The sequence below is a fragment of the Tamandua tetradactyla genome, chromosome 6, assembly GCF_023851605.1.
Source record: "Tamandua tetradactyla isolate mTamTet1 chromosome 6, mTamTet1.pri, whole genome shotgun sequence".
Lineage (NCBI taxonomy): Eukaryota > Metazoa > Chordata > Mammalia > Pilosa > Myrmecophagidae > Tamandua > Tamandua tetradactyla.
In genome coordinates, this window is record NC_135332.1 from 128,210,345 (window position 1) to 128,228,377 (window position 18,033).

An 18,033-nucleotide genomic window follows, 5' to 3' on the forward strand; every position below is an offset into this window, starting at 1 on the left:
AGCCTCAGATGCAGAACCACAGAAGTTAAGGTCTGAACCAAAAAAAAATCTCGGGCCATGAGAGTAGAGCCACCTATGCATGTGGAAGGGCTGCGTTTGCCCAGAAGGCAGAGGTCGGGCCTCCCACCTTGATGTTCAGAAAAAGTTCTGGTGTCCCAGGCCTCAGAGAGGGTGGAGCACATTCCCTGGGGATGGGGGTAGCCTGGCTGCCACCCTATTTTTCTGAAGGAGTTGAGCATGCACCCCGAAGAATCTGGAAGCCACCTAGATGATTGAGGAGAGTGGAGATGAAAGTAAAGATGGTCACCCCAGTGTTCCCAATTGTTGCAACCCTCATCCCAGTGTTTGGAGACAATCGGGCTGCTGCATAGGCCCTTGGAAAGGGTGGGACTGCCACTTTCTATACCAGGAGTTTGAACTATTCTCAGACTTTGAAATCTAATGGAACTTTCCCAGCAGGTTTTTGGAATTGTTTAGACCTCTGTTTTCCTCCCAGTTTCTCCCTCTGGCAATGGGATCATTTGTCCTGTGATTGTTCCTTCTCTGTATACTGGAAACAGATAACTTGTTCTAAGTTCACAGGTCCACCAGCCAGAGGAGAATTTTTTCTTTAGATGAGCATGGCTATAACTGACCTTGATGGAATTTGTGCTATTTTTGAATTAGTATTGAATTAGTATTGTATTCATACTGAAATGATTTAAGGCTTTGTGATATTGTGATGAAATGAATGCATTTTGTATATGGAAAGATTTTGTGTATTGTATGCAGGACAGATGAGCATTGTTGGGGAAAAATGTTATTGTTTTCTATTTAGAGATTAAGTATGGTTAAGTACGGTTTAAAGTGATGTGTGTGGTGGCCAAGTTAACAAGGTGTGGACATTGTAGTAGTTAGGTTCAGGTGTCAACTAGGTCAGGTGATACTGCCCAATTCTGTTGCTGTGAACTTAAATCATCTGCATGTGAAATCTATCTATGGCTGATTGCATCTGGGTCAGCTAAGAGGAGTGCCTTCCTCAATGATAATAGGAGAGGTCAGAAGAGAGTCGAGCAGCTCAGACCCATATGTTTGGAGATACAGAAAGGAATTATCTCTGGGAAAGCCATTTGAACCCAGAAGCCGGGAGGGAAAGCCAGAGCAAAACCAGCTACCTTTCATCTGAAGACCAGTAAAGGTATAACTAAACAAATCCCCTTAAAAAAACAGCCATTTCTGATATATTGCATTCTGGCAGCATTAGCAAACTAAAACATCCTTTCATAGATACATTGCAATTTATCTTAAATAGCTAACAAAATTCTCTTTGAAACTGAATATTTCAAGACATTCCAATTAGAATCATGAAAATACTTTCTATTTAACATTGTTTTGTTAGTTCATGGCCATTGCAATAAGGCATAAACATAAAGTACCTCAATGATAATTTCTTGCAGACTACATGAAAACCAATGTACATAAACTGAATAATCACTAGAATAAATGATGTTCAAGTAAGTTAGATTGTATTACTCTATGTCTTTAAACCCACATCTTTCTCTCTCTCTATCTTCTCATAAAACAAAAATCTCTAGGGGTGGTTCCAGGCAGTAATTTTTCAAGAACTCCTAAAATAGTTCCTTTGTATAGCCAGGTTGAGACCTGTTGATCAACAGTAATAAAGAAATCTTAAAAAATGGAAACGTATCAACCATGTTTCCAGAGGGAAATTTGACTATTATAAAGATATAGATTATTTTTTCCAATTTAATTTATAATTTGAATACCAATCCAATTAAACTATCACATTTTTGGTAATTTGGCAAAAGAAAGATTATTCTAATGTTCTTATCTGGGTAAATCATTGATGTTTGTACATAGTATTTGAAAATGTGGTTAAGAAAAGTAACACTATTAAATATTTATTCACATACATATATATATATATATATATATATATACACATGCAATAATATAATTAGCATAACCATGATGAACATAATTTATTATAGCCTAAATTATACATTGCAGATGATTTGGTTAGCAAATGACTATTCAATAAATGTCAACAATTGGCTGGAACATTGGCTGTTCCTGAGGCAGAAATCAACTGTATCCTCACTCAACATTATGAAGCTATAAATGCCAACAACCCTTGACCAGTTTATTATTATTCTAAGAACTAAAACTAAGGCTAAAAATTAAAATACACAGATATGTAATCCTAATTACTATTTGTTATAGGGCAAAATTAAACAGCTCTGAATCCAATAATACTTAAATGCTTATGATAAACTTGAAGTATAAAAAAACATAAAATATTTCTGTGTAAAAAATGAATTGGAAATAAAATGGAAGGAAATATGACAAGATTAACCATCTTTGGGGGGTTATTTTCTTCCCCATTAGTTTTCATTTTTATCAATTTCCACATGTTTTGTAAACAAGCATTTGTCCATGAACCCTACACCAGTCTTAACTTTCCAGCATCCTGGGGACATGTTTGTCATCAGTCCTCACCTGATCTGATTCAGTACATTTTAATTGTCATTGTTCTAAAGCACAGTTTGATCAGGGGTTTACAATTCCAGAAATATTTTTCCTCTTATCATTTATGAGTTAAAAATTTTGACACATTCTTATGTACATTTATTGTATGTTTACGTGTGCTTCAAACAACAGAAACTGTTCACATTTAATCTGAAGAGGGGAGCATTATGTTAGGATTGGAAAGAAAAGTTTAATTTTTTTGTGTACATTTTTCTATTATTTCACTTGTTTACAAACAATAAATTGTATTATTTTGTCAGTTAAAAATCTTTTCAGGAAATAAAATAAAATAGAGATGTGTAGAGTAATATGAAAATTTTGAGATGAATTTTAAAATAAAAAAACTAAACTTGTGATTAGAAATGCTTTAAACATTGATCTCAAAATAGAAGAATTAAGATGACAGAGAGAATACATTAAAATTTTAATTACCATTATTAATAGGTGTTTTCGTTAAAGAGATAAAGATCATAAAAACATTGGCCTAGTATGTGGTGCATAGAGAACATTAAACATATGATGATTGTTTTTCATAGTGGAATTTTTGCTCACTTTTAAGGGCCATTATGTGTCTGAAGTTTGTTTTTCCGTTTTTGCACTCAATTCTTTATATTGGCAAGCATATTGTGACATAAAACTCCATAATTACATTTGAATGGTAATAGTGACACACTTTACATTGATCAAATTGCCCAAGACCATAAAATAATGCTATTCTCTGGAACTTTTTTTTCCCCAAGAATCGTCTTTATTTTTTCTTTATGTGAAAGTGCTGCCATTATCCGAATTTTTGAGATAGAATAAGTGAAGTTGAAAGAAGGCCAATAACTTACTCAAAGACATACAACTGGTAGGAAATAATGCTTCCTGACTCCAGATGCTGTGACTTTAGGATTCTATTACTGTCTCCATTTTTATAAATTAATCTATTATCATATTTCCAAAGTTCTATCTCTATCATTAGATATTACAAAGTTTACAATGCAAATGAGTGCTATTTAAAACACTAACAGAAGTGCTTTGTGAAATATTATGCTATTAGATTTTTTCAGGTTTGGAAATATATTTAGATATACTGAGTAAACTATAGAATTTTCTTATGAAAAGGAAAGCAAGCGATTAGTTTTGCTGAATCTCATTGGAATTAAAAATGATTTTTAAATTTAAGTAAAGTAATATATTAAATTAGATGAAAATAGATTACTTTCCAGTCACAATGTATTTTAACCCAAAATTGTCATTTATTGGGCATATATATTTTTTGCTTATCTTTGTTCATGAAATTCCCATACTGCATGTGACAGTTAAATAATTTAGTTGAGTTAGAGGACAAATAAATTTTTACCTGGTTGAAATATCATTTTTAGATAGAATTCTTTCAGCCTAAATCAATATACTCCTCACACTCTGAAGATAACAGATATTTTGCTGTCTTCTAAATGTAGTAAAGGTAATATAAATTTTTTTTAATCTGAATATTTTCACAAGTCAATACTCAATTTAACCATAAATGTTATATATCTATGTGATCCAAATAACGGTTGTCATCAGCTGGTATTTATCTAGAAAATCCTATAGGCACTTTGGCAAAGGGTCCAAATCATACTATAGAATTAGGATTTGTTTTGTTGACCTCATAAATTAATGATCGTGGATTTTGCATTGTAATTCACTGTTTCAACCCTGCACTTTCCTTTTTGTTTAAAAAGAAGAAGATAATCCTAGAATCACTAGGAACTATCCCTACAGCCTAATCATCCATCAGATCTATAAATAAAATTGAGTGAATGTTTCTGTTTTGTTTGTTCACATGTAACTATGGGTGCACAGAATTGAATTAATTCTTGGTTCATCAAACCAGGCATCATTAGTCCATGTAAGACCCATTTTATTTGAGTTAGTTATTCAATTATAGGATCCCAGAGTCTAATAACGGATTCTTCCAGTTGTAGTTCTATAGTGAGGCAACATACAAGATTTGTGGCTGGTTGGGATAAACTGATTAGGTTTCCAGACTAAAATTCAGGCTGTGGCATCTGGTTAGTGTTTTGCAATTAGAAGGAAATAGAAAGGTCTACCTAAGTACGAAGTACATTAATTTGCCATTAAGGATGAATTGTCAAGTCTCATTAAGCACATAGGGTTTTTGTTTGCCCCTTGGTAGCCCTGTGACACAGGAGATAAGCCTGGATGACTTTACCACTAACTGAGGTTTATTTTCCTTCCAATGGCCGGGCACATGTTTGGCATAGAGAAGGTCTTACCCTACATTCATAGAGGTGAGCTGTAGCCAGTCACTCTGTACACTGTTGTAAATAATTAAAAGCACTTTCCATGAATTTATATTTTACACAGTAATTGTCAGGTCCTGATGGTAGTATATTTCACAATTAGCTGAAAGAGATTTGTAGGTTTTCTCTCTGCCAGACCTTGTATAAATTGCCAATCCTTTCTGAAAGAGGGAAATTAAGGACATATTTCATGAGTTGATACCTGTCAGTAGATTAATGGCTGGCATTTCTAAGACTGTATTGAGAAATTTAAATCAACACTTATTAACTTGATGCATTGCAGGAAGGTACTCTTGTTGTTACCAATGTAAGGGGAAATGATTCAGAGGAAGACTCAAAGGAAGGCATGTTAGATACATAAAAGAATTTATAATATTTCAAAAACACAGTTTTAGAGATTATTGCCACTCTGAATAGAATTCTAGTACTATGTGAATTACACAATCATCCCCCTTGAGAGGGAAATAAGCTCCTCCACTTCATGAACAAGGTGAATTCTTATCCCAGTGTCCAAAACCACCACAAAAATATGAGTGAGTTAACTCAATGGCTTGTATGAGGATGCATCACAAATAGGAGCACTGTACAATAAAATAGGAGCTGGATTAGGTGTTAGCTGTCTGAATCCTAGCTCTCTAGGAATTCTGGACTCTTTAGGCTTTGAAATTGTGCCAATAGTCCAAGTCTAGCTACTTCACAAGGATATTATAAAGATCAACGATATAACAATAGGGAAACATTTTCTAACACTTCAAACAGCTGTACAAATGTAAATTTTAAATACAAATCTTGAAAGGAACTGCAGTATAAAAGATAGACTAATCATTAATTTTATTTAGCTTGTACTGTAGGTGCTTTCTGTAGTTTGTATCTGTAGTTTTTTTTTACAAAGCTGAGTTTTTTAAAGTTTGCACTCTGATTGAGTTTGAGCCCATAAAAGTGTAACCCATTTTACTCAAAGGAAATCAAGAATGTAAAGAAGCTAAGCATTTTACCTTAGATCATGACTCTTAAGCTACTGCTCCTCCATTTTACTAGGCTGATGTTGCATTATACAAATTCTAACAAGAGTTCAAACAAATCTTTTCAATTCAGGTAGATATATTTTATAGAATTTGAGGATTGCTTATAACTAGTTTTTAAAGTTAAAAATGCAAATAAAACTAGTGGCTGACTTTGTTGAATAAAACTGGATTCCAAAAATTTTTTTCTGTTTACAATTTTGCTTGCCAAAATACATTGCATGTTGATGGCATATGTTACATGTAAAATATATTTAGTCAAAGAAAAAAAATCCTGCAAATAATGCAGTTGAAGTGCATTGTAAGCTACAGGTTAGAGGCTGGGGACATCTGCCTGGGATGTCCATTCTTCAGTGTGAAGATCACTAGGGTTGATGCATTTGATATGATTTGCTTGATAAGTTTCTTACTTTATTTCAATGAGTCTTTGTAGAAAAATGGGGCATTTCAAAGAAGAGGATCATCTCAGAATGAGAAGGAATAAGCTTAAAGTAAATATATCTGTTCCCTTGCCAAATCCTCCAATACTGAAATATTAAACAAATTGAGCTACCGTATGACATCTCAGAGCCAAATGGAATGAGGCAGGCATTGGCCTTAATACAGATTCTACTATTTGCTCATTGTGTCACCTTGGTCAAGTTACTTAGCTTTGTGTGTGCACCATTTTTTTTGATCTGGAGAATGTGAATAATACTGTCTTGCTCATGGGTTTTTTAATTCAGTGATAACCATGAACGATCTAGGACAGCATCTGGCAAATGGAACCCCACAAGTGGTACCTGTTAATATCCAACAAAGCACGGACAGGACAATGCCTTGCTAAAACCTTCCTAAATTTCCTTTACAAAATAGCACAAACAGAGTAGTTTTAAACACAAATATGTTTTGTCTCACAGTTCTAGAAGATAAAAGTCCAAATCAACGTGCCCACAAGGCCATGCTTCCTGTGAAGTCTGTAGGGTTCCAGTGTAGGCTTGCTGGCCATGCATGGCATTTTGTGGCATGATTCAATCATCGCCTCCTTTACGTGCCTGTTGTCTTTTCTCTCTCATTTTCTCTATTACTATGTCCAGATTTCCTCTCCATTGTAAGGATGCCAGTCATGCTGAATTACATTTGGTCTCATATTAACTAATAATAATACCTTCAAAGATTCAATTTCTAAATAGGATTACATTCATGGACCATGGCTTAGGACTTGAAGATACCTTATGGGGGGACACAATTCAATCCATAACATCTATGTTCCCCATGTCCCCTTCCCTGGCTATTCTTTTCTTTTCCCAAAGACACACATTTCCTTCTACCTTTCTGGCATTTAAAAGGTTTTCTTACTTTTTTCCCCTAATTTTAACCTGGTACTTTATTGTCATTTCTCTGCTTAGAGGCTGTAACTTCTGACCAACCCACCCAACTTGGATTAAACCTTTTCTCTTTCTCAACACACTGTCTACATGTGCAAAGTAAAGCAAGTGTGGCATTGCTGAACTATTGCTTTGCATATATTCCCTGGGTTTAAATAGACACATTGACTAGAGATAATAGGATCGTTCTTCCATTGCCTTTGAGTCCTTTCCTGATGCCTTATTGAAGCAGTTTTATAGGTCACGCAGGCAGTATTTAATAAATGGTAACTGACCATGGAAGATTTAGCTGCTGCTTTTCACAAAGGTTTGTTACATCACAGTGCACTAACTCATGACCTTAGACCACATCCTGAACACCTCTCTTTGAGACTTGATATCATGAATTAAGAATAAAAATGTGAAAAACTCTGAACTGCATGTCACTTTGCCTTTTTACTCAAGTTGTTCATTTATTACATACAATTACATGTTTTATACATAACCAAATTACTATGCATGTGCACACTGTATAATTAACATTCTTGTTGGTAACATAATATAAATTAAATTCCTCATAAAATAGAAAATAAGAAAGAAACTTAATAATAAGTTATCTAGCGCAAGCTCCTTCTTTGAAGATAAGACACTTTCACCAATGTTGTCATGTGTACCTACATCTTCTGACTCACTTGAGCTTTACCAAGTAAGGAAGTACCATGATTCTTAAAAAAAAAAAAAACCGACAACACATTTAGTAATTTGTTGACACTGAAAGTCATTAGAGACATTAGAGTTAAGATTGTTTGAATGTTATATATTTTTTTCTCTCTGGGTTTGTAACATTTATCAACAAACATCAGTCTTGCCTCAAATCAAGATTAGGCAGTATCAGTCCTTAGCTAAAATTCTAAGCAGACTTTGTGTGTTTGTGTATAGTGGCCTGCAGGTGTGGGTCTCCCAGAAAGAAACGGGTTTTGCAGGTGCTAAGATTATAATAGATGAAGAAGTCCTTTGGAAAGCTCTTGGAGTTCTAGCAGATGGTTCCCTAGAAGTGGCTGTTAAATGCAAAGTGTTGTATGAAACCTTAGGATAATCAGAAAACAGTGTAAATAAAGTCTTGCTGAATATGCAATAGGTAAGAAAATATCATCAGTGTTTTAAAAAATTATTTTGGCATCTGGATGCTTAAGCCCATAAAAACTACTTATGTGGTTGTGATAACTGTTTTTCTGTATAACTCCTTGCAAAGTCGAGACCAGTGCTGTTTGTGTTTATGATCCTAAGTGATATTCAATTTTCGTTTACAGAATAAACTTTACAGCTATCAACTAAATAATAGGTATAGAGTGGTAGTGATTATTTCTAAATATACTTTAGTAAAATACAAGCTGCTGCTTTATACAAATGAGGGAACTACTCCCCTCCCAATTGTTTTACTAGCTCAATTTTCCTGCTTGAATCTATTGTGAATAGTGGACACTAAAATGTTTCTATATGAAGCAATGACTTTATATGCCATTTAAAATAATGAGATCCATTCCAAATATGATATGTCACATCCCTTAGTTCAGCACTGATCATATATCTTCTTCAGCACTGTTTACAAAAATTATGAAGAGATTTAATAACATGCCATTAAAAATAGTGGTCAAAAGCATTTCATATCTACATTTGATTCTCAAAATCATGCTTCTGATCTTTCAAAAAATATGATAATCCCTGCCAAAGTGGATATTTCGATGTATTTGGCTCAATAGGCTCTTCTATTTAGATTTCTGTGGTAGTTATGCTGGAAAGGACAATGATCACTATCTTTGCAGGTATAGGACAAAAAAGACTATATTGTGTACAGTATGCAGGATAAAATCAATACTCAATTGATACAATAGGTAAGAACACATTTCCTGTCTATAAGGTATAACATAGCCTTTTACAAATGTAAACCTACCAGAGTTTTTCTCCTTCAGCAGAATCTCTGCCTGTTTCATGAATTTTTACTCAAAAATATTCAAAATATGATCATTTAAAGCAAAGGAATTACCAATGAATAGTGCCATTACAAAATTATCTCAAAATTATAAAGGAAAATAATCCAATTACTATTTGCCATTTCGGGGGGGTTGGGGTAATAGTGTTGAAGTAAATTTATACATTTAATTCAGCATTGGTAATATCTAAGAACTAAAAAGAATAGTGAACATCTATCCATTTAGTCGACTTACTCTTTTAATGGTCATTTACTAATTTGAATCAACTCAGTTTGAGTTAAGCACCTAATATGTTTCAAATATTGAATTTAGTTATACAAAACAGGGTTTAAATGTATATTATATATAATATATAATATGAAAGTAAAACCATGAGAAGAAAGAGTTAGGCCATAAGCAGCTGATTTTGTTTCTGCTTATTTTTTTTACCTAAAATTCTCTATAAAAGGAAAACAGGATAATTTTATCCCTGCTTGCAAATGTTTGCAATGCATTGATTGAATATTTAAATTGTTCAAGCTATAGCCTGAAGAGGCTATTTTGTTGCTTTGATTTTGAAACTTCATAATCTGTCTCAGCTAAATTTGAAAATTTTCAACAGCTACAGTTTCAAAATGTATTTAAAATGTTGGAAACATTTTAAATAATGGTATGTCCTGAGAATAACTCGTAAGTGAAGTTCATTTTCAAAGTCTTCAGTGACACCTGTTTATTGAACTAAAATTGATGTCTGGTCTTTGATGGGGACTTGATAGAAACTTAATGGCAACGGACTTCATGCACAAGTCAAGCAAAGGTTATGAAGCTCTTCAGTGTAAAACATCCAGGAGACTCAACAGCATTTTTCCCTTTGCAGGGAAAGACTTCCCTGGCTCTCATGTCCTGAGGAGGATATCCCACTGCAGATGGTATCTCTCTCCAAGGCTGATATCTTCAGCTGGGAGATCATTGTATTCTGAGAGACACAGAACTCTTCTGACTATATCCTGGTTTGTTGGTGTAGCACAGACATGTGCAAACTATAAACCAGCTCTACCAAGTGTGAGTGCAAATTATCATGTGAATATTAACTTCTGTGTGTCTTCTGAGGTTGGAAACTAATAGGAACCTAGTGAAGTATATTGCTGATTAATAAAGCAGTCTGTATAAAATCAGCAGATCCCCGGAATCTGATCCCCCCATTTAGATGAGCCTTAATACTATCTCCACAGACTTTATCACTATTTGTAACAGAAATTCAGAGAGAAATTTCTAATATAAATGCTCAAAAAGACTCCTAGCCAACACTATTACATTAGCACATAAAATGTATCTTCCAGATGAAGCTTAGGTCCATGTGGGCATTTTGGCCCCTGTGAAGAATCAGGCACTCAAAGAAAAGATCCATAAAACATGAAGACCATTCTTGAGAGTATATGTACGGACCGAAAGTCAAGAACTTCTGTAGCATCACGTCCTTATTTTGTGTATGCCAGTGACACCCAGGAGCATAACGTCGAAGGCAAGATAACTGTAAAATCACAACTACTCAAGAATGCAAGATAAATATCAACTAAATCTGTGATATGTTGCTTGTTAATTAAAGTACCCTTCAGAATGTTGATTCAAAAGAATCTCTGTGGAGACCAATGTGCTAACCTCAAGATTACAGTGATCTCGGACATATCTCCACAGCACCAGGCAGAATCATTTTGAGTGGCAACTGACGTACAGCACTAGGAATCAATATCCAAATCCAGCGTCAGAGACCTTATCAGAAGAAAATTACCTGAGAGTGTGGTAGTATTCAGAGAAGAGATGTAAATCATGCTTTGATAAACTCAATACAGCTGAGTAGAGTAAATGCTGTTTTCACTAAGAAAAATATAATCTACAGCCTGAATTTCTAACTTATCCATGTATTCTTATTAATAACTAATTTATCATTTTTGAGTCACTCAAAATGTGCCAAATGCTGTGCTTAATGCATTACTACCTATGATTTAAGCCTCTCACGGCCAAGTCAGTAGTTGCTGTAACTAATACTAAATTACAGGTAGAAAACTGAAGATCAGAAGGATTAAGTGTGGAAGCCTACAAAACCAATGAGAGGCTAGTAAGAGACTGCCTTTGTTTGAATAACTAATGATTAAGCATTCTTAAAAACTAAGATAGACTTCCTGCCAAAGGATGACACAGCTCTCATTTTATACCAGTCGTACTATGTTAAAATCTTAGTGGAATGTCTATATGGAGACGAAAAATATCTAGGGAAATAAGACACCCAAGTATGGAATACTTACATCTACAGTCAATCCGCTCGCTGTTATTTCTTAAATCAGATCTTTGTAAATCTTAACCTCTAAATTTATAAACTCATGATTACTAATAATTCTAAAACATTAGCCAGAAGGGTATTCATAATTCCTAATGTCTACATTCCTTGGAATTTGCCAATGTTTTTTTGAAGATTCTGGATTATAGCTAAGGGAAAAATTGGAAAGTCTTGGATGTCATCATAGACTATTGCATCAATAGGGATAGGATTTAGCAACGTGGATTGCTAGATGCTATCATTTATGATGCTCCATCTACATTCATAGCAGTTGAATTTAAGGATTTTGCAAACAGGAATTTCATCATTGTAGACATGCAATAGTGATTTTCATTGTCTCACTTTTATTGATATTTAACACAATTTCAAACATTCAAATCTGTGGAAAGAAATTCATCACAGCACCTATTGTAGGGTATTTATATTTTAAGGAGTACCAGAAATTTCAGAGAATTATTGTGGGATTTAAGATCGTTCACTCTAGGGCCAGTCTTCCAAAGCCACATTAATAATGGTTGAAAGTTATTCATCTCTGCAGATGGTCTAGCAGCCTACATGAAATCACTTAGTGGTCCGAATTTACCTCCGGAGGGAACTGTCATGATTGGCAGTTTGAACAAAGAGGACTAGAATGAAATGGACCTGCTAACTAGGAGTGAGTGAATTTCTCCTGTGGGCATGACAATGTTCACTGCCTACAATTTGGCTTTAAGTGACCTGAGAGCTTTAAATGGAGAAAGGTGTTTTATTCAGTGGGGGAATATGGGGTAATAGAGCAAATTTTTATTCCAGTGAAAGCACAAGAAAAATCATATTACTATTTCTCCATTGCTGGCATCATGTAATACATGTTATAATGAGTGTAATGACCCCTATACCTTGATTCTCTATATCTGCCTTATTGAACCTAATGTGAACTATGTCATACCAATTATTATTGTGTGACTCACATAAGAAGGCAGATAGGAGTATATTTGTTTACTATTATTATTTTGCATTATTTTGAAACTCTAGTTGAAGTCTGTGGATTGGTAGCAATTTTATTTTACAATTTCTTTAGAAAAAATAATTAGAAAAATTTGTGAATATTCCCAAGATATATTATTTGTCATTCCCCTTTTTAATATAAATCACAGACTGGTTTTGTCAGTTCATGTCTTTTCCTCCACCATAACATTGAGATGGTAGTAAAGACACTAAATGAGTTTACCTTGAGCACTCTACTGATAGGTGTCTTCCTTGAATAACTTGACACATACATTTTTGCAAACCCTGCAGATGCCAAAAGGAAAGAGGTAGCACTCTTTTTCTTATTACTGTAAAGGAATTACTATCTAGCAAGCTTTTAGACCAATGTCAGGTAAATAATGCTTATTACATAGAAAAGCAAAACTGCTTGTTAAGCTAGTTTTAATAATTTGCCATAGTATTTTAAAATTCAAAGTCTCCCAAATGGAACCATTTTTACAAGTCTTTGCAATCTTTTTTTTAAAAAAGAGGTTTATAAATTTGGGTGATGTGAAGAAAGAAAGAAGTAGTACCTTTTACTTCCCTACTTTAGTCTAACTGCTTGTTTCCAGCCCAGGCAGGTAGGGCTTGGTTTCTACATAGAATGTGGCTGTCCACTCAAGAGAGAGATGATGTCTCCTCATGAACCATGACCCTCTGCCAAATAAAGGTTCAAAGAACTTTCAGTGAAATCAGGTTGTGTCTGTTCTTGGTATGTGATCCCTGATAGTAGAGATATAATACCAATCACGCATCTCCGGTGTCTTGGAAGCTTGTTTCTTATTTGTACCATTCACCCAAGATTCATACATCACAATGTGGAACTGACTCTGATTGGCCTATTTCCCTCAGTCAAGTAGAACAAATCTAGTTATTATTGGATCAGCTGCTCTATATAACACCAAACAATCTTCTGTCCAGACCACATTGACCCATGGAAAGTCATCTTGGGAACATAATTGGAGTTGACATCTTAGATAATGTGTGTGACTAAAGCTACTAGTTTGCAGAGGAGGCAGTTTTCTAAGAATAGTCCATGCAGTCAATTTACAAGAATTATATCAATTTGAACTCATTCTGCAGAGAATATGAGTGCAGATCGGGATAACCCATTGAAGTGAATACTTGCAAGTCATATCATCAAAATGTTTTTTTCTGTTTGAATCTTTTTTGCTTTGAGTTTAAGGTATATTTGTAAGTACTTCTCTGGAATCTTCTAAATCAAATTTAGGCATTGGATAAATAAAACAATACTTGTATGATCCCTGACAGAATACATATAAAATCCAATCATAGCATCTCCCATGACTTAGAGGAAGCAAGTTTCCTTGCCCTAAGACTCTTATACCGCAGTCTTAGCCTTGGGTGAATTGAACAAAGAAGAGAGTTTCACTAATCATTTGTTTCCTACTTTATTCTTGACTACTTAATTTGTCCCATCCAGATTTCTTTTCAAATGGGTCACAATTTCTACACAAAGGTCTTTCACTCTGTCATTAACCAAAGTAATTGTCTCTTATAGACCATAACCCTCTGCCAAATAATGATTGGTGCTGCAGCACCACGTTAAATATTTCCCAAGAGTTGATTTAACACCTGCCCTTCTCTGCCTGAAATTTTTCAATCATTCCTTGATTTATATTTTCCAAAATAATTTGAATTAACTTTAATACAAATGTTTATTAATTAATATTCCAAATCCCTGAGTTTGGAACATTGACTCATCATATCCATTGATTTCCAATTTTATAGTTATAATAACAAATACAAATGATTAACTTTTTTGTTAACTATGGTTGTTGCACAATTACTATACCTATGTATTTATTTTTTCTTTTCAATCAACTAATTAATCTCAATTTCTAGATGAAAAATTAAGTTAGTAGCAAACAGTTCTATTAAAATATAGTCTCTGCTGTTAAAATAGCTACCCAGGTCTCCTGCATGGCAGGTGAGCATTCTAACACTGAACCGCCCATGCACCCACATTATTTGCTTTTTTTTTCCCTACAATTTGCTTTTTAAAAAATCAATGCCATTCTCATTTTCTATAATTTCATTTTCTATTGCTTACAAAATATTGTCTTTGCGTTCTACCTTGAGCTATTGAATGAAATACTATGATTTTTTCTAATTTTTTAAATCTTTGGGCACTATAATCAATGGTATTTTTACTATTTTCTTCCTAAAATCTCTCATATTACTCCATCACTTTCCTGTGAAATTAACTGCTTCTATTATCAATGGGTACTTATTAAAAGATATTTTTATGTCTTCAAAAATTTTTACATGCAAATTTTAGCTGAAAGGGAAATAGGTATAGGTACATTGGTTCATATGTGGTGCTGTCACCACAATAATTTATTTAGTATCTGGGCTCTATTGTAGTTATTTCAGTTTGCTAAAGCTGCTGCAATGCAATATACCAGAAATGGGTTGACTTTTTCAGTGAGGATTCATTAGTTTACAAATATATAGTTCTAAGGCCATGAAAATGTCCAAATTAAGGCATCAAGAGGAAGATACCTGCTTGAAGGAAAGGCTGCTGGCATCTGGGTTTCCTCTGTCACACAAGAAGGACCAACACAACTGCTGGTCCTTCTCTCCTGAGTTGGTTCCAATGGTTCTCTCTCTCTCCTCCTGAGGCTTTTCTCTGGATTCTATCTCTTAGCTTCTCTGAGCTTTCTGAGTTTCATCTGTCTTTTATGCTCTCATAAAGTACTCAAGCAAGGGAATTAAGACCTACCTTAAATGGGCTGGATCACATCTCAATGGAAACAACCTAATCAAAAGGTCCCATCCACAATAGGTCTGCACCTACAAAATTAGATTAAAAAACGATGGTCTTTTCAGATTCAAGCCAGCACATAAGTGGAAAGAAGGATTTGACCTGAATATAAGTAACATGTTTCCAAAAACTTTATATGGTCAGAAAATTTGTTCTTGCTGTTATATATAGTGGTGATAATGGATTGAAATATTAAGAAAGAACTACTGAATGTTAAAATTTTAATACTGGTGTTTTTTATTAATTGTCATCATCTATTGACTGTTGTATTGTTTTATAAACAGTAGATACTTAATGTTTTCATTTTTATTTTATTTTTTTTGCATGGGCAAGCACCAGGAATCAAATCTGGGTATCTGGTATGACAGGCAGGAAGTCTTCCTGCTGAGTCACTGTGGTCCGCCCAGATGCATAATATTTTAACACTGTTTTATTAACATAAACTCTGCAGATTTAATGAAGTGTATATTTAACAAAGGAAATTGGAATTGCTTTTCACATTTTTAAATATTAATAACTTTGTGTAATGATATCCCTGGAAAGTTCCAAACATTAAAATTTTTTTCACTGGATAGAAAGAAATTATGCTGTTTCTGTTATTATGACCAGTTTAGCTGAACTATTGAACAAACTTGAGTTGCTATTGCAGATCAGATTATCCCTCTTTCATTTAGCCTGTGGTCTGCCCACTCTTCCTATACTACTAATGAATCAGAAGTTGCTTCTGTTGTAGTACTTAGGAAAGAGCTTACAGGTATCAAGGTTGCTTTGAGCATGAGAAAACGATCAGGCACAATCTTTCCCTGCTGTGGTGAATGTTCAGTCTTTCTAGTTGAGGATTCAGAACTCAGCTAGGGTTTTCTCATTCTGTTTGAGGCAGGGATTTCAGTGCTAGAAATTTATTCTAATTAACTTTGTTAGAGGGTTCATCTCATATGCTTTCATAATCTGAGAAAACTGGACACAAATTATGTACCCATCAAGAGAACCAAGAAAATGATGGTAGAGCTTTATTATTATGTATCTATGTCCAGTAAGATTATTTCACAACCTAATAAAATAGGTGTTCAAAAATAAGTTATTATATTTATAAGTAGATTTGGTAACATGTTTTTTCTAACTGACAATCTTTTTTTAAGTACTAGAAAAAATGATGAAAATATACCAAGATTTTTAACAACTAAATGTTTTTAGATTGTAATCATATTTTTCTTCTGTAATTATATATTACCTCATGTATGTGTTTTTGTCAAAATCTTCACTTTAAAAAGCTCCATTTGGTTGGCTCATTTAAGGAAGAAGTTTGAGGCTAAAGAAATGAATCTTTATCATAATTGTGACATTAACCATTATGAATGGCGACAATATCACCAAATACTATGGTGATTCCTCCATGGAAAAAAGGACATCTGAAGATTTTCAAAGAATAGTTTTATGATACATAAGCTCAATGGAAGAATTGTCACTGTTCTGGCTGTTTAGAATGACCATTTTCCATTGAATATAAAATCTTTGCCCCAATATATATTTAGCATGAACTGATATTTCTGAAGGAGAGAAACCACAATTAAATGCCTCTGAATTAGTAGAATTCATTGATGAGCAAGGTACATGTTTCAGACAATTTGTTTAAAATAGCTGTTTATAATAAAGAAAAAAAGAGACAAACTTGATGACATTTAGGCAAAGGATATGTTATATCTTTCCAAATTATGCATGACTTTTGTAGAATAAATTCAGACTCTTCTCTTGGCATTCTCTTAATTCATTTTGCCCAAGAAGAAATGCTTAAAATACCTGAGCTTATTTCCATTTGATTTTGCCCATTTCCTAACTATGAAACTAAGCAATTTTATTCCACCTTGTTTAATGAAAACATTATACAAGTTCATGTGAATGAGTTCAAAATATTGTGAAGACAAGTGCCCTCGAATGTATGGTGCAAAGTGGCAAATTCTATGTCTGTTGAATCCTCACATTATGTTTTAATGCATAACTCAAATATCACCTTCTTCAAAAAGTTCCTTTAATCTCCCCAGCTGAATATGATATTTCTCTCTCTGATGTTACAACTTTAGTTTTTATATCTTGCAGCATTAGCCATCTTTTTACCTTACATTGTAGTCATTGTTATTTGAATACTAGCTCTGGACTTAAGCAGATGATGAATTTCAGGGCAACAGTCCTTCTTTCTTATTTATCTAGCATCTTTTTAATCTTTTCCTGGGTTATTGAATACATTAAATATTAATATTTTGGCTGAATTTTTGAATACCTGTGGTGTTTTGTTCTGTTGTTGTTCATTCTTTATTCAATATGAGTATATAGTGAATTGAAAATTTAGATTAGAATGTCGAGACCACTAAATCAAGAGAAGGGTAAAATTTACTGTCTTTTAATTTTGCTACAAAAAATGTTGGCTTTAAAGCACACTTTATAGTCGCCTTTAATTCATAGTTAATATATTCATTTTAGATCCAAGGATGGAAATTGCCCTAAAAAATAATTAAAAGGCTATTTATTCTTAACACATCCTTTATGACTTCACAGATAATTTACCATCTAAATTTCATGTTCCCAGAATGAAAAATTAGTTATTAAATGAAAGCTACTTGAAGTTTTTTATTTGTTCTTCTATTATAATATTTCTCACATCCTAACATCTTTCTTGAATTTTGGGGAACAAAGCATCCCTATTTTCTGGGCATGAATGAAGCATAAACAGCCAAATTATTTTTGATTTA

At 33.7% G+C, this 18,033-nt stretch overlaps 1 protein-coding gene across 13 annotated transcripts in view; it reads left to right on the forward strand.

Moving 5' to 3' along the window:
• The window catches only part of RALYL (RALY RNA binding protein like), a 741,752-nt gene that overhangs the window by 322,267 nt on the left and 401,452 nt on the right, over positions 1-18,033 (forward strand). For 9 of the 13 annotated variants that reach the window (XR_013178318.1, XR_013178319.1, XR_013178316.1 and 6 more), the window contains exon 1: positions 13,389-13,687. The exons of 2 other annotated variants lie outside the window; for them this stretch is intronic. The gene's annotated coding sequence lies outside the window, so the exon portion shown is untranslated. Of the gene's footprint in view, positions 1-13,385; positions 13,688-18,033 lie in introns of those variants that run through there. 2 more of the 13 variants (XM_077167102.1, XM_077167101.1) reach the window with 2 other exon arrangements.